We start from the raw sequence: 27571 nt of genomic DNA, 5'->3' as shown, positions 1-27571 counted from the left end.
GGGAGCTGTGTCTGCCTGGGGTGATGTTTGCTTTACGGACCGCGCCGCATGCAGCTACGGGGTTTTCGCCAGCTGAACTGGTGTACGGTCGCTCGCTTCGATCTCCGCTTCGCATGCTTCGAGAATCATGGGAAGGTAGGGGCGACGACCCAGTCGTGGTGGAGTACGTGCTTAAGCTCCTCGAACGCTTAAGAAGGGCACAGGAGTTGTCAGGTGAAGCAATGACAAAGGCCCAGCAGAGGGCCAAGGTTTATTATGATCGGACAGCCAGGGCCCGTCGTTTTGAGGTTGGCGATGAGGTCATGATATTGCGCACATCGCTAAACAACAAACTAGACGTGCAGTGGGAGGGCCCAGCACGAATTGTTCAGAAACTGTCGGACGTTAACTACGTGGTAAGTCTGCCAGGAAAGCGGAAAGCACAGCAAGTTTACCACTGTAATCTGCTCAAACCTTATAGACAACGGGAAGCAGTGGTGTGCATGATGATAAACGTTCCTGAAGAGCTTCCAGTCGAGCTTCCGGGACTAGGCTCAGTGACGAACAGGGAAGACACCGGTCAAGTCATTAGTGACCTTATCAGTAAAGCACCGCTGTCGCCCGAGCAGAAAACCGAACTACACCAGCTATTACAAGAGTTTCAAGGTCTGTTCTCTGAGAGGCCTGGTAGGACTTCTGTACTTACTCATGATATAGAACTTACCTCCACAGAGCCAGTACGATCCAAGGCGTATCGGGTGTCACCCCGCCAGAGCGATATTATAGAGGCTGAGGTAAAGAAAATGCTACAGCTCGGTGTTATTGAGGCAGGTGAGAGTGATTATACCTCCCCTTTGATTTTAGTTGAGGTACCGGGCAAGGAACCTCGTCCTTGCGTCGACTACCGCAGGCTTAATTCCATCACTAAGGATCAAATTTATCCGATCCCTAACATCGAGGAGCGCCTTGAGAAAGTTAGTAGCGCTCAGTTTATTTCCACCCTAGATCTTGTCAGGGGTTATTGGCAGGTTCCACTTACAGAAGAGGCTAGTAGGTATGCGGCGTTCATTTCACCAATGGGAACATTCCGTCCTAAAGTGTTGAGTTTTGGTTTGAAGAACGCGCCATACTGTTTTTCAAGTCTCATGGATAAAGTGTTGCGGGGACAGCAAGAATTCGCTTTACCGTATCTAGACGACGTAGCGATATTCTCCGCATCCTGGTCTGAGCATATGGCACACTTGCGGGCAGTGCTAACCCGCCTGCGCGAAGCGGGCTTGACAGTCAAGGCTCCTAAGTGCCAGTTAGCACAGGCCGAGGTTGTCTACCTCGGTCACGTGATTGGTCAGGGTCGTCGCCGCCCCTCTGAAATAAAAGTGGCCGCTGTGCGAGACTTTCCGCAACCGCGCACCAAGACCGATATTCGGTCGTTCTTGGGTGTCGCCGGCTACTATCAGAGGTACATCCCTAGGTACTCTGATATCGCGGCTCCCCTGACGGATGCTCTAAGAAAGACAGAGCCTCAAACAGTCGTCTGGGACGAGACCAAGGAAAGAGCTTTTAGCGCCCTAAAGAATGCCCTAACAAGCCAGCCTGTGCTACGATCGCCAGACTATACAAAAGGGTTCATTGTTCAGTGCGATGCTAGTGAGCGAGGCATGGGCGTTGTACTGTGCCAACGGGAAAATGGAGAAGTAGAACACCCCGTCCTGTATGCTAGTCGTAAGCTGACCAGTCGTGAGCAGGCGTATAGCGCCACCGAGAAAGAGTGTGCATGTCTCGTGTGGGCCGTTCAGAAATTGTCATGCTATCTAGCCGGCTCGAGGTTTATCATTGAGACGGATCACTGCCCTCTCCAATGGCTGCAGACCATCTCTCCCAAAAATGGCCGCCTCCTGCGCTGGAGCCTCGCTTTACAACAATATTCCTTTGAGGTACGTTACAAAAAGGAGAGTCTCAACGGTAACGCCGATGGCTTAAGTCGAAGCCCCTAACGTAGGAATCAGCCTCAAAATTGTTTGTTACTGATGTTTTTCTTCCTGAGGCAGGATTTTTTTTAACATATTGCTTTTGTTTAGTGTTTCAAAGTGATGATATGCTTTCTAGTGCAATTTTTCAATTTGTGGACGCGTTCTGAGTGATGCTAGACTACTGTAAGGAACTAGGCAGTGGTATAAAAAGGGGAAAGAGCCTGGCAGGGCTTAGTGAGGAGTGTGCCGTGCTTGCTGACTGAGCGGTTGAGTTTCAGCGTAGTTCTAACGCTTGCCGGGAACGAGAACAAAAATGTGAACTCTCCCGAAGTCACTTTGCAGTGTCCCGTGCGAACCTGAACGAGAGAACGAGGCCTTCTCTGTGCGCTGCGCTCAAGAAACGTCGAGGGACGCCCGACTTCGGTTATGAGCATCATCGAGCGACATCCCTCCGGACAGCGGATGCAGTCCCCTGTCCATCGGGATCTCCTTCCCCCGGCGGGGCGGTCTGTTGCGTTTCGCCTGCGACACGTGGTTTTGCCGGCGCGACTGCGGCGGGGCGGCAGACATTTTGGCCCGATCGTCGTCGCCGCAACACTCATCGCCAGGTGTTTCCAGGCGCGACTGCGGCGATGCGACCGCCTAGGGATCATCCTCGCATTCCAGTCATTGTGCCCGAAACAGGCGATGCCAAAGCAGGGATCTCATTCCAGTCATTGTGCCCGAAACAGGCGATGCCAAAGCAGGGATCTCGTTCCAGTCATTGTGCCCGAAACAGGCGATGCCAAAGCAGGGACCATCCTCTCATTACAGTCATTGTGTCCGACCGGCAGCGCCACGACAGGGTGCTACGAGATCGTGCTCGACATGGTGCTACGGCATCGCTACGACAGTGTGCGTCACCATTAGCCCATTGTACATTCACGTGCTCGTCTTTTGAGGGGTTCCTTCTTGCCCTCAACTGCGAGAGTATAAAGACAGCTGCCCCCGGACGCCAAAAGGAGGGCTCCGATTTCTTCTGTTGAGTGAAGTGCTCTCCCGTCTCTCTACTACGGTCAAACCTGACCGCCAACTCTTTGCGATGTTAAAATAAACAAGTTGTTTCGTTGTTACCAGTCGACTCATGCTTTGCCGGGACCTTCGGATGCTTCCAGTTGTACCCCAGGCCGCCAGGCCAACGCTACCCTTGGGGCTTGCGACCCAGGTACAACCACGGGCGTCAGCGCCGAGTTCCCAACAGATCGTACCAGCAGTCCGGATCAAAACACTGGATAGTAGCTCGGGCTGATCTCCGTGCACGCCAGTGCCCAAGAATTTTGTTTTCTGCGAGCGGGCGCTTGTCCAGCTGATCTAGTGTGAAACAGAGCGGCTGCTCTTTGCTGGCTGAAACGAGGGCCCTCGCAAAGATCGTGCGCGGCCGTTTCACCGCTGTCGGCCAGTTGTTATGGTTGGAGCCGGGCAAGAAATAGATGGTAGCTGGCCTATGCCGTCGTCCATCTTATCCACGCTGAGGACGTTGTTGAAGGGAGAGACTTGTTCTCACCGAGAAGGGGGAATATGGGATTTATTTACAGTATCTACATGAGTTCATCAGTCACAGTTCATCAGCTACAGTTCATCAGTCTAACATGACTGAAAGAGGAATGCACCCTGAGGAGCCGCCAACGGCTCCTTAAGTACACTCTGTCCTCCCTAGATCCCTAGGTGAGGGAAAACGGCCGTTCCACCTTTGACCAAGGGGAGCGTCCAAAGTCATCGTCGTCGACACGCTTTTGAGGGGGAGGGTTTAAACACTGACTTCCGCAGAGGTTTCACTGAACACACCGAGTTGAGTGGTTTTCTTGCAGACAGGGATCTCTTGAACCCAAACAGAGGCCTCTTGATCCGAGAACTCACGAAAAAATCAGAACACTTTTCGAGAAGCGCTTCGGTGGCAGCGAAAGCTATTTAGCTCAATATCTTCTATGAAAGCATTTAGAGAGCACAAACACGATGTTGAAGGTCATATTTGGCAAGAACGCGCCTTTTGAGAGTCGAAGAAAAAGCACGACGTGGATGACAACCAGAATTGGTGAATGGACAGACGCCGCCGCGTCTGTGCATTCGCCGACGACGTCTGGCACCCGTAACACCGCAGCTGCAATATATCTCTTTCCAGGAATTCCCCCGCTCCAAGCAAGCCGTGGAGGTCACGGCGAATCCACTAACAATACTTGGTCCACCGACCGCGTTTAGTCATAGGGGCGCCGAGGGGTTGCTGATGCGGCATATCGTCACCCCTAAAAAAACGAGTCGCCGCAGCAGGTGGGGAAGGGTTCCCAGGTCGCTTCTCGGGAGATCACCACCATCGCATCTGCGGCTAACAGAAAATTTTGAAGGTCGGTACCTTTGCAGGCCGTTCGTAACAGCGTGCGATGCTCTAACCAATTGAGCTACCGCGGCGTGGTTTCCCTATCCACTTTCTTGGGTATTCATGTGTTACTATTAGAACTAACATTGGGAGTGTTAGCCAGCACCACCACTCACAAACCTTGTGCCGCGGTAGGTCAGTTGGTTAGAGCATCGCACGCGTAATGCGAAGACGTGGCATCGTTCCCCAACTGCCGCGAGTTGTTTTTTTCATCCACTTTCATTGCCATTATTCATCATTTCTTTAATTCACTTAGTAAGTACTAGTAATTTCCCCTGTGTTTTCCTTGGCATCCTTGTTTGTTGGCTTCTTATGATGTGATTAATAAAAATCTGGCCCCTCGGTTAACCCCTTTCCTCTCGTTTATAACACTGGGTATGTATCATGTATGGGCGTGTGTCACTAGGGATGCGCCTCAGGAGCCAATGGGTATATGCCACTCATCAATGAGCCTTTTTTGACGTCAACTTCGGTAACTGCAAGTATCTCTACAACATCACACCTACACGGTGATGTTCACGTAATGCGATTTTTCTTGCAAATGATGGTTAGCCCCCCCGTCGACGTCGTGCTTTCTCTTGGACTCTCAAAAGGCGCGTTCTTGCCAAATATGACCGTCAACATCGCGTTTGTGCTCTCTACGGGCTTTAATAGAAGATATTGAGATAAAACGCTTTCGCTGCCACCAAAGCGGTTCTCAAAAAATGTTCTGATTTTTTCGTTAATCTCACAATAACAAAATATTTGTGGGAAGTCTACAAATACAACCATAGTGATAGCAGTGGTTATGAGCGATAACATGTAGACTTGCGCGTGTGCCCTTTGGCTCCAACGTGTAACCGCTTGTTAGGTCCATGACTGCCAACAGCATGATTTTGGAACCATACGAATGCTTCGCTCATTCCAACGCCAACTGCAGTCGAGGACTTCTTAATATAGTACGGAATGACCTGTATAACGAAGGAAGGCTGCTACGATCGGCCTGCGGGGGCTGGCGATTTTCGGAGAAGCGACCTCCGAACCCTTCCCGGCCCGCTGCGACGACTCGCGTTGTAACGACAACAATGTGCCGCCTCAACATCCCAACTGCGCTGGCATGTCTAATGACGGTTGGCGGACCGAGTATTGTTAGTTGATTCGCCGTCGCCTTCACGGTTTGCTTGGAGCAAAAGAACTCCTGGAACAGGGTGTTTTGCGGCGCCATCTCACGGGCCCCAGAAGTCGGCACAGTCAATGGACACACGATGCGGCTACTGACTCCGCGGCCAGTTCTGGGATCAAGAGGCACCTGCTCGGGTCAAGAACCCTGTCTGCAAGAACCCTCTCACCTCGGTGTGTTCAGTGAAACCAAAGTGCGGAAGTGAGTGTGTGAACCCTCCCCCTCAAAGGCGGGTCGACCACGATGACTTTGGACGCTCCATTGGTCGAAGGTTGAACGGCCGTTTTCCCTCACTTAGGGATCTAAGGAGGACAGAGTGTTCTTAAGCAGCCGTTGCCGACTGCTTAGTGTGAATTCTCTTTCAGTCATGCAAGACTGATGAAATGTAACGTGCTCCACCCTTCATATAGATACCGCAAGGAAATCCCATATTCCTCATTCTCGATGAGAAGTCCCTCCATTCCTCAACGTCCTTAGCGTGAATGAGTCGGACGACGGCACGAGCCAGCCACCATCTATTTCATGCCCTACCCCAACTCTTACAAGGCGTGTCACAGAAGTGGCGCAAGGACGGTGAGATTGAACCCCTGACTCAAGACACAGCAGCACGATTTTCAAACCGTACGTATGCTTTGCTCATTCCTCTCCCTACTGCAGTCGAGCACTTTTTCATAACGAGGGCCCTCGGAAACAACTCGCCCGGTCGTTTCGTTGACCCTCTCCCCCCCTCGGACAGATGAAGCGAGACACGCTTGGCGGACCCAGCGTTGTTTGTTGATTCACTGTCGCCTTCAAAGACCAATGGGACCAAGAAACTCCTGGAAAATCGTGTTCAACGGCGTTCCCTCGGCGACTCCGGTAACCGCCACGGTCGTTTCCCAAACGCTCCAGTTACCTGCGGGGGCATCCCAGGAGCCAAGACGCGCAAGCTTGAGTCAAGCGTGACAGCCCCTGTCTACGACGCCCTTTTCCGTTCTGTGTATTCAGTGAGACACAGATGCGGGAGTGCGTGAACCCTCGCCCTCAAAGTGCGTCCTTCGACAACTTTCGACGCTCCTTTTGGACGAAGGTTGAAGGGCAGTTTCCCTGTTCCAGAGATCTAGGGAGGACAGAGGGGTTTTTAAGGACCCGTTTTCGGCTTATCGGTGTGCTTCACTTCAGTCATGTTAGACTGATGAGATGTAACGTTCTCCCCTCTTCGAGCAGATGTTGTAAATAAACCAAGTACTCCTCATTCTTCATGAGATCACGTTCCTCCCTTCAACAACGTCCTTAGCATGGATGAGTCGGACGACGGTCTGGGCCAGCTACCTCTTTTGACATGCCCGACGCCAACTTGTACAATACACGGGGTATTCCAATTGCGGCTGGCATTGTAGACAATTTATTTAAAGAGTACTGCGCAAGTTCAACGCAGTATAATGAGACGCTCTTGGAAGACGTCTCTGTGACTCGATACCGCCTCGCATCTACAAGTAAAATCCAAGCGCAACATATATTATCGCTGTATGTTAAGACTTTGCGTCCGTACGACGTGTTATACGGCGTTTCTTTTTTTTCTTTAAGCTGCAGCAAATTTTTAATAAACTGCGTGTTACAGACAGCCAAATTGTGACCCTTGACCAAAATTATTGGATGGGGCGGCCATTACTTTATTTATGTATTTATTTTATTTATTTGTAAAATACCTAACAAGACCCCTGTTGGTGCAATGAGTAAGGGGGGACAATGAATCAAGTAGGCACATACAACCTCGCAACAATATTAGGGCAGAGAAAAAAAAAACACCAGCCAAGTGTACAGCCTAAAATTTAGAGAAACATATTGGCCATATGCTGCTGTGTATGAGTACAATAAAAAGGAACTCGATGAGTTTACTACAAACGTATTACAATGCAAGGAAGAAGTAAGAAAAATAAAACCGAACAGTGAGTATGATAGCAATGGTTAACGAGGGTTAATCGAGTTGAAAAGAAAAGAAAGCGCAAATTACGATGTGAATGCACCCCGCCAACAGATTTCACCGCGGTAAGCTAAGAAGCGGAGCTCCAGCACTAGATGTTATTTGCTGTGCGCGTTAACATTGTTGCGTACTTAATCATGTAAACAGGGGAAGATCAGAAAAAAAAATTCACCGACGAGGTACGAGAGATGTATAAAATAAATATTGTGACGTGCAAGGGCCGGGACAAGCGAGCCCAAGACCCACGACGAGGAGCCATTAATCTCGGAGGCCAAGCGCAGGATCGACAGTAGTTGACTGAGCGGTGAAAAGGTGGCGTAAGTGCGGGGAGGACAGTTTAGAGGACAGCGGCGCGAGTGTGCGGGGAGAGAGTGAAAAGGGATCGGAGCGGGGTTCCGGATGTTGCGGCGCGGTAGGTTGAAGTTCGGGAAATAAAACGGTAGTTCGGGACAACGTGTGGCGTGTCGTCGACCGTGACAATATTATTGGGAATATCATGAGAAGCCAACAAAGAAAGACACCAAGAAAAACATAGGGCAAATTACTCGTATTTACTAAATGAATTAAAAGAATGGTAAATAATGGCAATGAAAGTGGAGGAAACACAGCTTGCCGCAGGTAGAGAACGATCCCACGTCTTCGCATTACGCGTGCGATGCTCTAACCAATTTAGCTACCGCGGCGCAGTTTTCCCATCCACTTTCTTGGGTATTTATGTGTTCTACTACAACTAACATTGGGAGTGTTAGCCAGCGCCACAACTCACAAGCCTTGCGCCGCGGTAGTTCAATCGGTTAGAGCATCGCACGTGTAATGCGAAGATGTGGGATCATTCCCCACCTGCGGCAAGTTGTTTTTTTCTTCCACTTTCATTGCCATTATTTATCATTTCTTTAATTCACTTAGTAAGTACGAGTATTACCCCTGCGTTTTACTTGGCATCCTTGTTTGTTGGCTTCTTATAATGTGATTAATAAAAATCTGGCCCCTCGGTTAACCCCTTTTCATCTCGTTTATAACATTGGGTACGTATCATGTATGGGCGTGTATCACTAGGGATGCGCCTCAGGAGCCAATGGGTATATGCCACTCATCAATGAGCCGTTTTTGACGTCAACTTCGGTAACTGCAAATATCTCTACAACATCACACCTACACGATGGCGTTCACGTAATACCATTTTTCTTGCAAATGATGGTTGCCCCCCCCCCCCCCCCGCGTGTCGACGTCGTGCTTTCTCTTCGACTCTCAAAAGGCGCGTTCTTGCGAAATATATCCGTCAACATCGCGTTTATGCTCTCTACGGGCGTTATTAGAAGATAATGAGATAAAAGGCTTTCGCTGCCACGCAAAGCGGTTCTCGAAAAGTGCTCTGCTTTTCTCGTTACTCACAGCATTACGATGTATTTCTCGGAAGTCTACAAATAAAACCATAGTGAATGCAGTGGTTAAGAGCCAGAACATGTAGACTTGCGCCTGTATTCTTCGGCTCCAATAGGTAGTGCCAGATCGAAGTTCACATTGTGGGATTAAGAGAAAGCTTTAGCTCGGGCTCAACTCCGACGCGGCCTATTCAAATACATGTAAAACGCAAAAACGTTTTTATGAGATAACCCCTGGACCGATTTTGATGAAATTTGTCGCATTTGAAAGAGAAAGTTAAATTATAGTGACTGTTGGAAGCGGAATTTCGATTTAGGGTTTGAATTTTCTTAAAACGATTTTCAAATATTTGACCGTTTGAAAAAAATAGAAGCGCGAAGTTTATAAATTCATAGCTATGCATCAAGAACCGATATCGCGGTTGTGTAAACGGCATCCATTAGATCATTCAAAGCGGACAAATTCAATATGTCATTTTACATCTTACGTGAATTTGTTACGTTGGTTACAACGGTTTTGCAAAAGTTGTATTTGTCTATGATTAAATTTTTTTTATATTCATGTGTAACATATCAATTTTGTCCGCATTAGATGTACTATTAAATGCAATTCACAGAATTGTATTATCACTTTTAGTGGTTAAGTTACAGAGTTGTAAACTGGATAGTTTCGTTTTTTGAAATTTTTCGATTTTTGCCAATTTTTAATAAAAAATGCACGACCTAAGTCAACAATTCGAAACCAACAGTCACTAGATTTTGAGTTTTTCTTGTAAATGCAACAAACCTCGTCAAATTTGGTGCGGTGGTTGCTGAGAAAAACGAATTCTCCTTTTACATGTATTTAGATAGGAGCCCCCGAGCTAAAGCTTCCTCTTAAAGGGACACTAAAGGTTACCAGAAACTCAAGTTAAAGTGGTAGAGCAATGTTCTAGAACGTCTGAGGCGTCAATATAATCGCGAACAGAGCTTTAGTAACCGAGAAATTGAGGTAAATGCATGACACGATTTGAGACCCCCCAGCGACATTCCGGTACTAGCCCGATGACGAAAGGACTCCTCATAATTTGTGTTACTAATACTCAACCAGTCGTATTAAAAATATCATTTCATTCGATTATAAGACGGAAAAAAATGCTACTTGTCTACGCCTATTCGATTCTAAGAAAAAATAACATTTTGACGTTACCCTTCAGTAATATGGGTGTTCGAAAGGTTTCGTTTTCGCTCGACTCTGCGCGCTCGACTCTGCGCCGCGCACGCTTTGGAGTTTCAGTAGTTTCGTTATCGCGTCGTGCTGTGAGGGTTCTGCTGGCTCGCGAAACTTTCATTTGGAACAAGCAGCGAGAATGCCACGTCCATGTGATGTCGTGGGAAGCCCTCGTTGCTTTCCCGCTCCGGAGAGCCGGTGTCGAGGCCGCCGTCGTAGTACGCAACGACGCCGGCAGTGCGAGCCCTCAGCAGCAGGTCGCGCTCGTCGGTGCTCAAATCGCTGAAGTTGAGCCCACCATCGCGAGCCAATCTGTCGGTGTCAGGGTCCATTGCGACGAGCGTCGAAGTTAGCGTCATAGAAAGAAGTACCAGCTTATGGGCGTCTTGAACTGGAGTTTGAGGTATAGTAGCGGCGCCTGGTGGCGGTGCGGGAAACGACATCTGGGTCGTGCCAGCTTGGGTCGTATTGAGCCCTGGCTGTGGCGAAGCACGTTTCTAGGCCGAGTTTTGCGTCGATTCGCACATTTTTATGCCCTGTTGCGAGTGCGAAAAGGCTCGTCGCTTCTCATAGACCACGCCGACCACGCTGCGAGCTCGCCGCAGCCTATAGTTTAACGAAAACGGACTCTCCGTGTGCCGTGGGACGTAATGTGGGACGCAATTTGTTTCTCCTTCTGCTAGCCACCATACTCCCGCTTTCGCTCTGCTGTCGGCTCTGTCTTGGCTCTGTTTCTGGCCGCGCGTTCGCGTTTTGCGCAGAAAAGCCGTAGCGCCGTCTGCGGACGCCGTTCTACTCACCGATGGCGCAACGTCACTATGAGACCATGATGTCAGTACTCCTCGATCGGAGGGCGGGCGATTTGAACTGCGCTAGAGGTACGCGGACGCTTCAGAACGCATTTTCTCTTAAAATAAGTCTCTCCTTGGCACGAAACAAGCGTTCCGAGGTTTCTGTGATCGTATTTCAACAGTCCACGTTGACTTAATAGTAACCTTTAGTGTCCCTTTAAGAGGAAGCTTTAGCTCGAGTGCTCCTATCTAAATACATGTAAAAGGAGAATTCGTTTTTCTCGGCAACCACTGCACCAAATTTGACGAGGTTTGTTGCATTTAAAAGACAAACTTAAAATCTAGTGACTGTTGGTTTCGAATTTTTGAGTTAGATTGTCAATTTTTTATTAAAAATTGGCAAAAATCGAAAATTTTCAAAAACGAAACTATCAAGTTTACAACTCTGTAACTTAACCACTAAAAATTACAATACAATTCTGTGAATTGCAACTAATAGTACATCTAAAGCGGACGAAATTGATATGTTACACACGAATATAAAAAAATTTAATCATAGGGAAATACAACTTTTGCAAAACCGTTGTAACCAACGTAATAAATTCAAGTAAGATGTAAAATGACCTGTCGGATTTGTCCGCTTTGAATGATCTAATGGATGCCGTTTACAGAAGCGCGATATCCTTTCTTGATGCAGAGCTATGAATTTGTAAACTTCGTGCTTCTATTTTTTCAAACGGTCAAATATTTGAAAATCGTTTTAAGAAAATTCAAGCCCTAAATCGAAATTCCGCTTCCAACAGTCACTAGAATTTAACTTTCTCTTTCAAATGCGACAAATTTCATCAAAATAGGTCCAGGGGTTATCTCATAAAAACGTTTTTGCGTTTTACATGTATTTGAATAGGCCGCGTCGGAGTTGGGCCCGAGCTAAAGCTTCCTCTTAAGCCCCTGACTCAAGACACAAGAAACAGTACGAATGCTTCGCTCTTTCCTTCGCCAACCGTAGTCGAGCACTTCTTAATATAGAACGGAATGACCTGTATAACTAAGGAAGCCGTGTCACAGGAGTGGCGAGCCGACGTTGAGATCGAACCGCTGACTCAACAAACAGCAGCGCGATGTTCAAACCGTACGAATGCTTCACTCAATCCTACGCAAACTACACTCGAGCACTTCATTATAGTACGGAATTACCTGTATAACGAAGGAAGGCGTGTCACAGTAGTGGGGCACAGACGTTGAGATCGAACCGCTGACTCAAGGTACAGCAGCGCGATGTTCAAACCGTACGAATGCTTCACTCAATCCTACGCAAACTACATTCGAGCAATTCATTATAGTACAGAATGACCTGTACAACGAAGGAAGGCGTGTCAAAGTAGTGGGGAACAGACGTTGTGATCGAACCGCTGACTCAAGGTACAGCAGCGCGATGTTCAAACCGTACGAATGCTTCGCTCATTCCTACGCCAACTGTAGTCGAGCACTTCTTAATATAGTACGGAATGACCTGTATAACTAAGGAAGCCATGTCAAAGAAGAACGCCAGGACGGCGAGGTCGAACCCCTGACTCAAGGCACAGCAGCGCGATGCTCAAACCGCACGAATGCTTCGCTCATTCCTAGGCCAACTACATTCGAGCAATTCATTATAGTACGGAATGACCTGTATAACGAAGGAAGGCGCGTCACAGAAGTGGCGCACAGACGGCGAGGTTGAACCCCTGACTCAAGGCACAGCAGCGCGATGTTCAAACCGTACGAATGCTTCGCTCATTCCTACGCGAATTGTAGTCTAGCACTTCCTTATAGTACGGAATGACCTGTATAACGAAGGAAGGCGTGTCACAGAAGTAGCGCATGGACGGTGAGATCGAACCCCTGACTGACGACGCAGCAGCACAGTTTTCAAACAGTAGGATTGCTTCGCTCATTCCTTCGCCAACTACAGCCGAGCAATTCTTTATAGTACGGAATTACCTGTACAATGAAGGAAGGCTGCTACGATCTGAATGCGGCGGCTGGCGATCTTCGGAGAAGCGACCTCCGAACCCTTCCCCACACACTGCGACGACTCGCTTTGTAAAGACAACAATGAGCCACCTAAACAGCCAAACGGCGCCGGCCTGTCTAGTGACGGTCGGCGGACTGAATATTGTTAGTTGATTCGCCGTCGCCTTACAGTTTGCTTGGAGCAAGAGAACTCCTGGAACAAGGTGTTCTGTGGTGCGATCGCACGGGCCCCAGAAGTCGGCACGGTCAATGGACACACGCGGCGGCTACTGACTGCACGGTCAGCTCTGGGATCAAGAGGCGCCTGCCTGGCGTCAAGAACCCTGTCTGCAAGAACCCTCTCACCTCGGTGTGTTCTGTGAAACCAAATTGCGGAAGTGAGTATGTGAACCATCCCCCTCAAAGGCGGGTGGACCACGATGACTTTGGACGCTGCCATTGGTCGCAGGTTGAACGGCCGTTTTCCCTCACCTAGGGATCTAAGGAGGACAGAGTGTTCTTAAGCAGCCGCTGCCGGCAGCTCAGTGTGAATTCTTTTTCAGTCATGCTAGACTGATGAAATGTAACGTTCTCCACCCTTCATGTAGATACCGTAAAGAAATCCCATATTCCTTGTTCTCGATGAGAACAAGACCCTCCTTTCCTCAACGTCCTTAGCGTGAATGATTCGCACGACGGCATGAGCCAGCTACCATCTATTTCATGCCCGACCCCAACTCTTACAAGCCATGTCACAGAAGTGGCGCATGGACGGTGAGATCGAACCCCTGACTCAAGACACAGCAGCACGATTTTCAAACCGTACGTATGATTTGCTCATTCCTCTCCCTACTGCAGCCGAGCACTTCTTCATAACGACGGCCCTCGCAAAGAACTCGCGCGGTCGTTTCCTTGCCCGCCAACTCGGACAGACAAAGCGAGACACGTTTGGCGGACGGAGTGTTGTTTGTTGATTCACTGTCGCCTTCAAAGACCAATGGGAGCAAGAACACTCCTAGAAATGAGTGTTCCACGGCCTATTTTTAAGCCTCTCAAGTTACAAAAACAACCGAAATAAAAGGAGAGAAACCCACACCACCAAGTTATAGCAGGTTGAAGCCAATCGAAAATAAATAAAGAGGGTTAGAAACCCAAATTGTAATTTGAGAAAAGCCATTGTAGAAAGAAAAAAAAATTGGACGAAGGCTTAGCTTGGTTAAGCCTGGAAGATTGCGAAAGCAAGAGAGAGAGAGAGAGTAGAATACAGGAAGGCAGGGATGTTAACCAGTCAATAGTCTGGTTGGCTACCCTACACTGGGCGATGGGAGAAGGCGAAGAGAAAGAAGGGAGAGAGAAGGTGTAGATACGTGTACGGTCAGCATTTGAGTTAAAGTCGCTCGAGCAAGCCAGAAGTTCTGAGAAAACACAAAAGTGCCTTCAGTGCCTTCTGAGCCGATGATCGGTCGGGACGGTGCTCTAATATGGTCTGTTCACTCAGAGGACAGAGGACGCGGTCACATCTGTGTGACGCAATACCCTTGTGTGCGCCTTGGTTCGGCTGATGGTGTGGACATCGTTGCCCTTTGTTAAACTTATGGCTATACATCATCCTACATAGCGCAAGGCAGCGCGCCGACCACTGCGAGGAGCCGAGCTGTAGCCCCATTTATCCTCCTAGCGTGACGTCACACCAGCGAGCGCCCTCTCTCGGTAGCGCCGCAGCAGCGGCGCGCAAGGCTTCACCTCCGCCATCGATGCCGCGAGCTGGGGCCCCGTCTCTCCGTCTGGCTGTGACGTCACACGGTCACGTGACGCGCACCTGTGTAAGGAGGCGCCACGACCACCGATGGGCCGAAAGTGAGAACAGTATTGCTTTCGCGATAAAAACCGAGGCAAGCCGACATAAAGTGAAGCCAAATGAGAAGTAGGGGGCAGGAGTTAACGCGAAGTATAGGTCTGCATAGGCACGGCATGTGGCGACTCGGGATTCCGACCAGTTCTTTATTAAGCCACAGAGCAGAAGAAAAGTATGGAGAGGGAAATTGAGTGAGGGAAGGGAGAGCAAGAGTAAAGGAAAGAAGAAATAATCAGGACGGCAGAAGAGGGTAGGGCCTGAGGAGGCCTAAGCAGGTCCTGCAGGGTGCCGGAAAGCACGAGCAGATGTTCGGGTGAGCCGCACTGCAGGAGGCTGGAGACGGACTGGCACTTCGTAGGCGGCTCCCGGTGACTGACGAGTGGTATAGGCATGAAGGCTCGTGGGGCGGCGCGCACCTGCTACATGGGATCGGAGGTCTCAGGTAGGCCCGACAGTGCGCCAGGCAGAAGCAGAGCTCAGGCGCCGCTTTACTGAATATCTGCGCGACTGAATAACTGCAAGAGGCTTGAAAGCGGTAGCAAATCAGTTTCAGTAAGTGTATATTGAGCATTCAGCAGAGGAGACGGACAGGAAAAGGAGGGAAACCAAAAGGGATTGAGTCGGGAGGTCAGGCATTCCGTCTATAGTGTTCCCGGAGAAGAGCTTCACCTTAGTTGGCATAACTAAGGACACTATAGAGCGAAAGGCGAAGAGCAAGGAGGGAGGAATAGGAGAGGGAAAGAGAAATGGATAGAGAAGAGAAAGACCAATGAAGAAATACAGGTGGCTGAAGGAAAGTGAACGAAGAGATGACGCGATAAAGACTAATAAGGAGTGCCCGGCTTCGCTGGTCGGTAACAAGAGAGTTATAGAGATCAGGTGTCACGGTAGTCTGGTGATTATCTTTAAGGAGATGAGCAATATGAGATGTGAGAGCACAGTCGTTGAAATAATGTAGCAAGCCTGAGCATGGAGTGCCACATGCACAGTTACGGGTAGATGAGAGATGAAAGCGGAAATAGTAAAAAGGGACGCGGCCATGAGCGGTGATGAGGTGAACGATGGGTCTTTTTGGCGGGAAGAAAGTAATGTATTTGATCCATTTAAGAAGTCCAGTGCCACGGTTCTCTCGCGTCCATTGAGCACTCCACTGCGCGAATGAATTGGCACGAATCTAAGATTTTATGGAAGGAGTGGCAAGGAGGAACCGAGAAACACCATGGGAGGCGGCGGAGTTAGCAAGGAAGTCCGCCGTCTCATTGCCATCGACGCTCTGATGTGCCGGCACATGAAAAAGAGACACCCGTCGCCGGGTAGAAATGAACAAGAGGGGCTTGTTGATATCCCGGACATAGGTATTGGTGGTTGTGAAGGTGTTCAGTGAGCATTGATAGACAATCGGTGTAAATGTGCAGAGGGGTGAAATGAGGCAGAGTCCGTATGTAGGCTATAGTGCCTCTAGTGAAGCGACGGTTTCGGTGGCGTAAGAAGAAGTGGCACCGATGAGTTTAAACTTGCCGACCTTCGTGATGTGGCCAGTTCGATTACAAAGTATGAAAGGAGCGCCAGCAGAGTGGGAAGTATATGATCCATCAGTATACAGGTGGTAGGCCGGCAGAGCGGTAACAGAGGTGCCTCTTGAAGTTGAAAGATGTGATGAGAAAAACGAGATTTGAGGCTGGGATGACAGTCCCAAGGGTTCAGTGGGTATTGGACTAGTCTCGGATTGTAGGTGTCAGGGCCATAACAGGCAAGGACCTTGAGCGCGAATAAACAAAAGTGTGCATTTAAGCGGTCGAGTTCAATGGGGAGTGGTAGTGCATTAGCCAAGACCTGAAGAGACGAGAAGACGAGAAGAAGACACGACGGGACCAACGCGCCCGCGGTGCCTAAAGAGATTTCGCACTGCAGGTTTTAAGGCTTGGCGTACCGGAAAAAATTTTTTTTCTTCTGTCCGCTTTTGAGAGAGGTCGCCACTTGGACGAAGCATGCTACATTCATGGCACCAGGTACTGCATAAAGCAGATGAGAAGCGCAAATTGCGATGCGAATGCACCCCGGCAACAGAGCTCACCGCGGTAAGCTAAGACGCGGAGCTCCAGCACTTGTATTCCAGATGTTATTTGCTGTGCACTTTAACATTGTCGCCTACCTAATCATCAAAACAGGGGAAGATCAGAAAAAGAAAATTCCCCGACGAAGTATGAAATGTGTATAAAATAAATACCGTTGGGTATATCGTGAGAAGCCAACAAACAAGGACACCAAGTAAAACATAGGGCAAATTACTCGTACTTACTAATTCAATCAAAAGAATGACAAATGGTGGCAATGAAAGTGGATGAGAAAACAGCTTGCCGAGGTGATGAACCATCCCACGTCTTCGCATTACGCGTGCGATGCTCTAAACAATCCAACTACTCCGACGCCGGTTTCCCCATTCACTTTCTTGGGTATTTATGTGTTCTTCTAGTACTAACATTGGGAGTGTTAGCCAGCGCCACCAATCACAAGCCTTGCGCCGCGGTAGCTCAATTGGTTAGAGGATCACACGCGTAATGCGAAGACTTGTAATCGTTCCCCACCTGGAACAAGTTGTTTTTTCATCCACTTTCATTGCCACAATTTATTATTTCCTTAATTCACATTGTAAGTACGAGTAATTTCCCCTATGTCTTCCTTGGTGTCCTTGTTTGTTGGCTTCTCATGATATGATTAATAAAAATCGGGCCCCTCGGTTAATCCCTTTTCTTCTCGTTTATACCACTCGGTATGTATCATGGGGCCGCTGGGTGTGCACACGTGCGCGGGGTTGTGCCTCAGGAGCCAATGGGTATATGCCACTCATCAATGAGCCTTTCTTGACGTCAACTTCGGTAACTGCAAGTATCTTTTCAACATCACACCTGCACGGTGATGTGCACGTAATGAGATTTTTCTTGCAAGTGATGGTTGGCGTCGACGTCGTGCTTTTTCTTCGACTCTCAAAAGGCGCGTTCTCGCCCAACATGACCTTCAACGTCGCGTTTATGCTCCCTAAGGGCTTTCATAGAACATATTGAGCTAAAAGGCTGTGGCTGCCACCGAAGGGGTTCACAAAGAATGTTGTGATTTTTTCGTTAATCATAAAATTATGAAGTATATATAAAAAAAACTACAAATATTGCCATAGTGAACGCGGTGGTTATGAGCGATAACATGTAGACCTGCACGTGTGGACTTTGGCTCCAATGGCTGTCGAACTGCCAACTGGCTATCCGGTGCGTGATCGCATTGTCGCTGGGATTGAACCCCTGACTCAAGACACAACAGCACGAGTTTGAAACCGTACCAATGCTTCGCTCCATCCTACGCCAACTGCAGTCGAGCACTTCTTAATACTCTACGGAATGACCTGTATAACGAAGGAAGCCGTGTCACAGGAGTGGCGCACAGACGGTGAGGTCGAAGCCCTGACTCAAGACACAGCAGCGCGATGTTCAAACCGTACGAATGCTTCGCTCATTCCTACGCCAACAACAGTCGAGCAATTCTTTATATTATGGAATGACCTGTATAACGAAGGAAGGCTGCTACGATCGGCCTGCGGGGGCTGGCGATCTTCGGATGATGCGACCTCCGAAGATCGCCCTTCCCAGCCCGCTGCGACGACTCGCTTTCTAAAGAAAACAATGCGCCGCCTGCACAGCCCAACGGCGCCGAGATGTCTAGTGAGAGTCGGCTGACCGAGTATTGTTAGTTGATTCGTAGTCGCCTTCATGGTTTGCTTGGAGCAAGAGAACTCCTGGAACAGGGTGTTTTGCGGTGCGATCTCACGGGCCCCAGAAGTCGGCACAGTCAATGGACACACGCGGCGGCTACTGACTGCGCGGTCAGCTCTGGGATCAAGAGGCGCCTGCTCAGGTCAAGAACCCTGTCTGCAAGAACCTTCTCACCTCAGTGTGTTCAGTGAAACCAAAGTGCGAAAGTGAGTGTGTGAACCCTCCCCCTCAAAGGCGGGTCGACCACGATGACATTGAACGTTCGCATTGGACGAAGGTTGAACGGCCGTTTTTCCTCACCTAGGGATCTAGGGAGGACAGAGTGTTCTTAAGCGGCCGTTGCCGGCTGCTCATTGTGAATTCTCTTTCAGTCATGCTAGACTGATGAAATATAAAGTTCTCCACCCTTCATGTAGATACCGTAAAGAAATCCCATATTCCTCAATCTCGATGACAAGTTCCTCCATTCCTCAACGTCCTTAGCGTGACTGAGTAGAACGACGGCATGAGCCAGCTACCATCTACTTCATGCCCTACCCCAACTCTTATAAGGCGTGTCACAGAAGTGGCTCACAGGCGGTGCGATCGAACCCCTGACTCAAGACACAGCAGCACGATTTTGAAACTGTACAATTGCTTCGCTCATTCCTCTCCCTACTGCAGTCGAGCACTTTTTCATAACGAGGGCCCTCGCAAAGAACTCGTCCGGTCGTTTCGTTGACCCTCCCCCCCCCCACTTCGGAGAGACAAAGCGAGACACGCTTGGCGGACCCAGCGTTGTTTGTTGATTTACTGTCGCCTTGAAAGACCAATGGGAGCAAGAAACTCCTGGAAAAGGGTGTTCAACGGCGTTCTCTCGGCGACTCCGGTAACCACCACGGTCGTTTCCCAAACGCCCCAGTTAACGGCGGGGGCATGCCAGGAACCAAGTCGTGCAAGCTTGAGTCAAGCGTGACAGCCCCTGTCTACGACGCCCTTTTCCGTTCTGTGAGTTCAGTGAGACAAAGATGCGGGAGTGTGTGAACACTCGCCCTCAGAGCGAGTTCTTCGACAACGTTCGACGCTCCTATAGGACGAAGGTTGGACGGCAGTTTCCCTGTATTAGAGATCTAGGAAGGACAGAGGGGGTTTTAAGGAGCCGTTTTCGGCTTATCGGTGTGGTTCACTTCGGTCATGTTAGACTGATGAGATGTAACGTTCTCCGCTCTTCATGCAGATGTTGTAAATAAACCCAGTACTGCTCGTTCTCGATGAGAACACGTTCATCCTTTCAACAACGTCCTTAGTATGGATGAGTCGGACGACGGTCTGGGTCAGCTACCCCTTTTGGCATGCCCGATCCCAACTTTAACAATATACGGTCTGTTCCAATTGCGGCTGGCATCGGAGAAATTTTATTTAAAGAGTACTGCGCAAGTTCAACGCAGTATAATGAGACGCTCTTGGAAGACGTCTCTGTGACTCAATGTCGCCTCGCATCTACAAGAAAAATCCAAGCGCAATATATATTATGGCTGTACTTTAACACTTTGCGTCCGTACGACGTTATACGGGGTGTTTCTTGTTTTCTTTTAGCTGCACCAAATTTTTAATAAGTTGCCTGTTTCAGACAGCCCAATTGTGACCCTTGAAATAAACTATTGGATGAGGCAGCCGTTACTGTATTTATGGATTTATTTTATTTATTTGTAAAATTCCTTGCAAGGCCCCTACATGGTGAATTGAGCAAGGGGGGCATAGAATCAAAGAAGCACATACAACCTCTCAACAACATGAAGGTAGAGAAAAAAAAAACACCAGCCGAGTGCACAGCTTAAACGTTAGAGAACTATATGAGCTAGATGCAGCCGTGTATGAGTACCATAAAAAGGAACTCGATAAGTTTATAACAAACGTATTACAGTGCAAAGAAAAAGTAGCAAAAATAAAACCAAAAGTGAGTCTGAGAGCAATGGTTAACAAGGGTTAAGCGAGTTGAGTGAGTGCCCGAATTTTTCACAGTCAGTTTCCGCAACTATGTCATCGGGGAGGCTATGGCGTGTGCAATCGCACGTGTAATGCAATTTAATAAATCGCGACTGACCAGAGGTAAGCACGATCAAACAATATTATTGCCGCGTGCTAAAACAAAGGCATATCTTTCTTCCTTCCTGCCCAAGACAATTCGCGAATGGAACGCCCTTGCGCAAAGCGTGGTCAACTCAGCCACTCCAGATTCCTTCTTATCTGCAGTACAGACGTGCTTGTAATGCCATGCATTCATTATATCTTTTGCTTGTTACATATACTGATGTCTCTTTTATTATGCCTTTCCTATTGGCAGCAATGTGACGGCATCATCGTATTTCTTTCGTGTATTTGCATATGTTTGCCTTGCCTATTAGGCTGTGTTATTACTTATTTTTTCTATACGATTGAGGAAAAAGTTTGAAATCAGGTTATGTTTGTACCACTCCTGCCTGGGCTTCCAAAAGGAAGCCGGCAGTATTGTGAAATAAATAAAGATTGGAACGAGAAATCAAAATGAAAATGGAAAATTAAAGATAATTATGCTAATTTACTGCCCGGCACATATTTTAACCTACGAATTGTAGCTAGTTAGTTTACAAGGCCGATCGACTTGGAACTAAATCTGCCGCCAACGGCAGAAATCATAGCACTGGCATGTGAAGCAGACGACGGGACAAACGCAGCTCGCGGTGGTTGCAGAGATTTCGCAATGCAGGTTTTAAGCACTGACGTACCCGAAAACAAATTTTCCTGTGTCCGCTTTTGAGAAAGGTCACCAATTGTACGAATCATGTTACAATCATGGCACCAGGTACTGTATAAACCAGAAAAGAAAGCGCAAATTACGATGTAAATGCACCCCGCCAACAGATCTCACCGCGGTAAGCTAAGACGCGGAGCTCCAGCGCTTATACTACCGATGTTATTTGCTGTGCACGGTAACATTGTTGCATACTTAATCATGTAAACAGGGCAAGATCAGAAAAAGAAATTCACCGACGAGGTACGAAAGATGTATCAAATAAATGTTATTGGGTGTATCATGAGAAGCCAGCAAAGAAAGACACCATGAAAGACATAGGGCAAATTACTCGTATTTACTAAATGAAATAAAAGAATGATAAATAATGGCAATGAAAGTGGATGCAACACAGCTTGCCGCAGGTAGAGAACGATCCCACGTCTTCGCATTACGCGTGCGATGCTCTAACCAATTTAGCTACCGGGGCGCAGTTTTCCCATCCACTTTCTTGGGTATTTATGTGTTCTACTACAACTAACATTGGCAGTGTTAGCCAGCGCCACAACTCACCAGCCTTGCGCCGCGGTAGTTCAATCGGTTAGAGCATCGCACGTGTAACGTGAAGATGTGGGATCATTCCCCACCTGCGGCAAGTTGTTTTTTTCTTCCACTTTCATTGCCATTATTTATCATTTCTTTAATTCACTTAGTAAGTACGAGTATTACCCCTGCGTTTTACTTGGCATCCTTGTTTGTTGGCTTCTTATAATGTGATTAATAAAAATCTGGCCCCTCGGTTAACCCCTTTTCATCTCGTTTATAACATTGGGTACGTATCATGTATGGGCGTGTATCACTAGGGATGCGCCTCAGGAGCCAATGGGTATATGCCACTCATCAATGAGCCGTTTTTGACGTCAACTTCGGTAACTGCAAATATCTCTACAACATCACACCTACACGATGGCGTTCACGTAATACCATTTTTCTTGCAAATGATGGTTGCCCCCCCCCCCCCCCGCGTGTCGACGTCGTGCTTTCTCTTCGACTCTCAAAAGGCGCGTTCTTGCGAAATATATCCGTCAACATCGCGTTTATGCTCTCTACGGGCGTTATTAGAAGATAATGAGATAAAAGGCTTTCGCTGCCACGCAAAGCGGTTCTCGAAAAGTGCTCTGCTTTTCTCGTTACTCACAGCATTACGATGTATTTCTCGGAAGTCTACAAATAAAACCATAGTGAATGCAGAGGTTAAGAGCCAGAACATGTAGAGTTGCGCCTGTATTCTTCGGCTTCTATAGGAAGTGATTGTTGGAAGTTCTCATTGTGGGATTAAGAGGTAGATTTAGCTCGGGCCCAACTCCGACGTGGCCTATTCAAATACATGTAAAACGCAAAAACGTTTTTATGAGATAACCCCTGGACCGATTTTGATGAAGTTTGTTGCATTTGAAAGAGAAAGTTAAATTCTAGTGACTGTTGGAAGCGGAATTTCGATTTAGGGCTTAAATTTTCTTAACGCGATTTTCAAATATGTGACCGTTTGAAAAAAAATAGAAGCACAAAGTTTACAAATTCATAGCTCTGCATCAAGAACTGATATCGCGGTTCTGTAAACGGCATCCATTAGATCATTGAAAGCGGACAAATTCAGCATGTCATTTTACATATTACGTGAATTTGTTAAGTTGGTTACAACGGTTTTGCAAACGTTGTAGGTCCCTATGATTAAATTTTTTATATTCATGTGTAATATACCAATTTTGTCCGCTTTAGATGTACTATTAGATGCAATTCACGGAATTGTGTTTTCATCTTTCATTGCTGAGTTACAGAGGTGTAAACTTGATAGTTTCGTTTTTGAAATTTTTCGATTTTTGCCAATTTTTAATAAAAATGCACGACCTAACTCAACAACTCGAAACCAATAGTCACTAGATTTTGAGTTTTTCTTGTAAATGCAACAAACCTCGTCAAATTTGGTGCGGTGGTTGCTGAGAAAAACGAATTCTCCTTTTACATGTATTTAGATAGGAGCCCCCGAGCTAAAGCTTCCTCTTAAGCCCCTGACTCAAGACACAAGAAACCGTACGAATGCTTCGCTCTTTCCTACGCCAACCGTAGTCGAGCAATTCTTAATATAGTACCGAATGACCTGTATAACTAAGGAAGCCGTGTCACAGACGTGGCGAGCCGACGTTGAGATCGAACCGCTGACTCAAGAAACAGCAGCGCGATGTTCAAACCGTACGAATGCTTCACTCAATCCTACGCAAACTACACTCGAGCAATTCATTATAGTACGGAATTACCTGTATAACGAATGAAGGCGTGTCACAGTAGTGGCGCACAGTTGTTGAGATCGAACCGCTGATTCAAGGTACTGCAGCGCGATGTTCAAACCGTACGAATGCTTCACTCAATCCTACGCAAAATACATTCGAGCAATTCATTATAGTACAGAATGACCTGTATAACGGAGGAAGGCGTGTCAAAGTAGTGGGGAACAGACGTTGAGATCGAACCGCTGACTCAAGGTACAGCAGCGCGATGTTCAAACCGTACGAATGCTTCGCTCATTCTTACGCCAACTGTAGTCGAGCACTTCTTAATATGGTACGGAATGACCTGTATAACTAAGGAAGCCATGTCAAAGAAGAACGCCAGGACGGCGAGGTCGAACCCCTGACTCAAGGCACAGCTGCGCGATGCTCAAACCGCACGAATGCTTCGCTCATTCCTAGGCCAACTACATTCGAGCAATTCATTATAGTACGGAATGACCTGTATAACGAAGGAAGGCGCGTCACAGAAGTGGCGCGCAGACGGCGAGGTTGAATCCCTGACTCAAGGCACAGCAGCGCGATGTTCAAACCGTACGAATGCTTCGCTCATTCCTACGCCAATTGTAGTCTAGCACTTCCTTATAGTACGGAATGACCTCTATAACGAAGGAAGGCGTGTCACAGAAGTAGCGCATGGACGGTGAGATCGAACCCCTGACTGAAGACGCAGCAGCACAGTTTTCAAACAATAGGATTGCTTCGCTCATTCCTTCGCCAACTACAGTCGAGCAATTCTCTATAGTACGGAATTACCTGTACAATGAAGGAAGGCTGCTACGATCTGTCTGCGGCGGCTGGCGATCTTCGGAGAAGCGACCTCCGAACCCTTCCCCGCACGCTGCGACGACTCGCTTTGTAAAGACAACAATGAGCCACCTAAACAGCCCAACGGCGCCGGCCTGTCTAGTGACGGTCGGCGGACTGAATATTGTTAGTTGATTCGCCGTCGCCTTCACAGTTTGCTTGGAGCAAGAGAACTCCTGGAACAAGGTGTTTTGTGGTGCGATCGCACGGGCCCCAGAAGTCGGCACGGTCAATGGACACACGCGGCGGCTACTGACTGCACGGTCAGCTCTGGGATCAAGAGGCGCCTGCCTGGCGTCAAGAACCCTGTCTGCAAGAACCCTCTCACCTCGGTGTGTTCTGTGAAACCAAAGTGCGGAAGTGAGTGTGTGAACCATCCCCCTCAAAGGCGGGTGGACCACGATGACTTTGGACGCTGCCATTGGTCGCAGGTTGAACGGCCGTTTTCCCTCACCTAGGGATCTAGGGAGGACAGAGTGTTCTTAAGCAGCCGCTGCCGGCTGCTCAGTGTGAATTCTTTTTCAGTCATGCTAGACTGATGAAATGTAACGTTCTCCACCCTTCGTATAGATACCGTAAAGAAATCCCATATTCCTTGTTCTCGATGAGAACAAGACCCTCCTTTCCTCAACGTCCTTAGCGTGAATGAGTCGGACGACGGCATGAGCCAGCTACCATCTACTTCATGCCCTACCCCAACTCTGATAAGGCGTGTCACAGAAGTGGCTCACAGGCGGTGCGATCGAACCCTTGACTCAAGACACAGCAGCACGATTTTGAAACTGTACATTTGCTTCGCTCATTCCTCTCCCTACTGCAGTCGAGCACTTCTTCATAACGACGGCCCTCGCAAAGAACTCGCGTGGTCGTTTCGTTGCCCGCCAACTCGGACAGACAAAGCGAGACACGTTTTGCGGACGGAGTGTTGTTTGTTGATTCACTGTCGCCTTCAAAGACCAATGGGCGGAGCAAGAACATTCCTAGAAATGAGTGTTCCACGGCGTATTTTTAAGCCTCTCAAGTTACAAAAACTATCGAAATAAAAGGAGAGAAACCCACACCACCAAGTTATAGCAGGTTGAAGCCAATCGAAAATAAATAAAGAGGGTTAGAAACCCAAATTGTAATTTGAGAAAAGCCAATTGTAGAAAGAAAAAAAAAATGGACGAAGGCTTAGCTTGGTTAAGCCTGGAAGATTGCGAAAGCAAGAGAGAGAGAGAGAGTAGAATACAGGAAGGCAGGGATGTTAACCAGTCAATAGTCTCGTTGGCTACCCTACACTGGGCGATGGGAGAAGGGGAAGAGAAAGAAGGGAGAGAGAACGTGTAGATACGTGTACGGACAGCACTTGAGTTAAAGTCGCTCGAGCAAACCAGAAGTTCTGAGAAAACAGAAAAGTGCCTTCAGTGCCTTCTGAGCCGATGATCGGTCGGGACGGTGCTCTAATATGGTCTGTTCACTCAGAGGACAGAGGACGCGGTCAGCTCTGTGTGACGTGTGACGCAATACCCTTGTGTGCGCCTTGGTTCGGCTGATGGTGTGGACATCGTTGCCCTTTGTTAAACTTATGGCTATACATCCTACATAGCGCAAGGCAGCGCGCCGACCACTGCGAGGAGCCGAGCTGTAGCCCTATTTATCCTCCTAGCGTGACGTCACAACAGCGAGCGCCCTCTCTCGGTAACGCCGCAGCAGCGGCGCGCAAGGCTTCGCCTCCGCCATCGATGCCGTGAGCTGGGGCCCCGTCTCTCCGTCTGGCTGTGACGTCACACGGTCACGTGACGCGCACCTGTGTAAGGAGGCGCCACGACCACCGATGGGCCGAAAGTGCGAGCAATATTGCTTTCGCAATAAAAACCGAGGCAAGCCGACATAAAGTGAAGCCAAATGAGAAGTAGGGGGCAGGAGTTAACGCGAAGTATAGGTCTGCATTGGCACGGCATGTGGCGACTCGGGATTCCGACCAGTTCTTTATTAAGCCACAGAGCAGAAGAAAAGCGTGGAGAGGGAAATTGAGTGAGGGAAGGGAGAGCAAGAGTAAAGGAAAGAAGAAATAATCAGGACGGCAGAAGAGGGTAGGGCCTGAGGAGGCCTAAGCAGGTCCTGCAGGATGCCGGAAAGCACGAGCAGATGTTCGGGTGAGCCGCGCTGCAGGAGGCTGGAGACGGACTGGCACTTGGTAGGCGGCTCCCGGTGACTGACGCAGTGGTATAGGCATGAAGGCTCGTGGGGCGGCGCGCACCTGCTACATGGGATCGGAGGTCTCAGGTAGGCCCGACAGTGCGCCAGGCAGCAGAAGCAGAGCTTAGGGGCCGCTTTACTGAATATCTGCGCGACTGAATAACTGCAAGAGGCTTGAAAGCGGTAGCAAATCAGTTTCAGTAAGTGTATATTGAGCATTCAGCAGAGGAGACGGACAAGAAAAGGAGGGAAACCAAAAGGGATTGAGTCGGGAGGTCAGGCATTCCGTCTATAGTGTTCCCGGAGACGAGCTTCACCTTAGTAGGCATAACTAAGGACACTATAGAGCGAAAGGCGAAGAGCAAGGAGGGAGAAATAGGAGAGGGAAAGAGAAATGGATAGACAAAAAAAAGACCAATGAAGAAATACGGGTGGCTGAAGGAAAGTGAACGAAGAGATGACGCGATAAAGACTGATAAGGAATGCCCGGCTTTGTTGGTCGGTAACAAGAGAGTTATAGAGATCAGGTGTCACGGTAGTCTGGTGATTATCTTTAAGGAGATGAGCAATATGAGATGTGAGAGCACAGTCGTTGAAATAATGTAGCAAGTCTGAGCATGGAGTGCCACATGCACAGTTACGGGTAGATGAGAGATGAAAGCGGAAATAGTAAAAAGGGAAGCGGCCATGAGCGGTGATGAGGTGAACGATGGGTCTTTTTGGCGGGAAGAAAGTAATGTATTTGATCCATTTAAAAAGTCCAGTGCCACGGTTCTCTCGCGTCCAATGAGCACTCCACTGCGCGAAGGAATTGGCACGGGTCTAAGATTTTATGGAAGGAGTGGCAAGGAGGAACCGAGAAACACCATGGGAGGTGGCGGAGTTAGCAAGGAGGTCCGCCGTCTCATTGCCATCGACGCCCTGATGTGCCGGCACATGAAAATGAGACACCCGTCGCCGGGTAGAAATGAACAAGAGGGGCTTGTTGATATCCCGGACATAGGTATTGGTGGT

At 48.4% G+C, this 27571-nt stretch overlaps 1 protein-coding gene and 1 non-coding gene across 2 annotated transcripts in view; one reads left to right on the top strand and one right to left on the bottom strand.

Annotated features, from left to right (window-relative positions):
- The window catches only part of LOC142585313 (solute carrier organic anion transporter family member 74D-like), a 572676-nt gene that overhangs the window by 208518 nt on the left and 336587 nt on the right, over positions 1–27571 (bottom strand). The gene's annotated exons all lie outside the window — the stretch shown is intronic.
- On the top strand, positions 8257–8329 carry TRNAT-UGU (transfer RNA threonine (anticodon UGU)). Its single transcript has one exon. It is a non-coding gene; the product is annotated as a tRNA-Thr (tRNA).

The sequence above is a fragment of the Dermacentor variabilis genome, chromosome 6, assembly GCF_050947875.1.
Source record: "Dermacentor variabilis isolate Ectoservices chromosome 6, ASM5094787v1, whole genome shotgun sequence".
Classification (NCBI taxonomy): domain Eukaryota; kingdom Metazoa; phylum Arthropoda; class Arachnida; order Ixodida; family Ixodidae; genus Dermacentor; species Dermacentor variabilis.
This window is presented reverse-complemented; position numbering and strand designations above follow the sequence as displayed.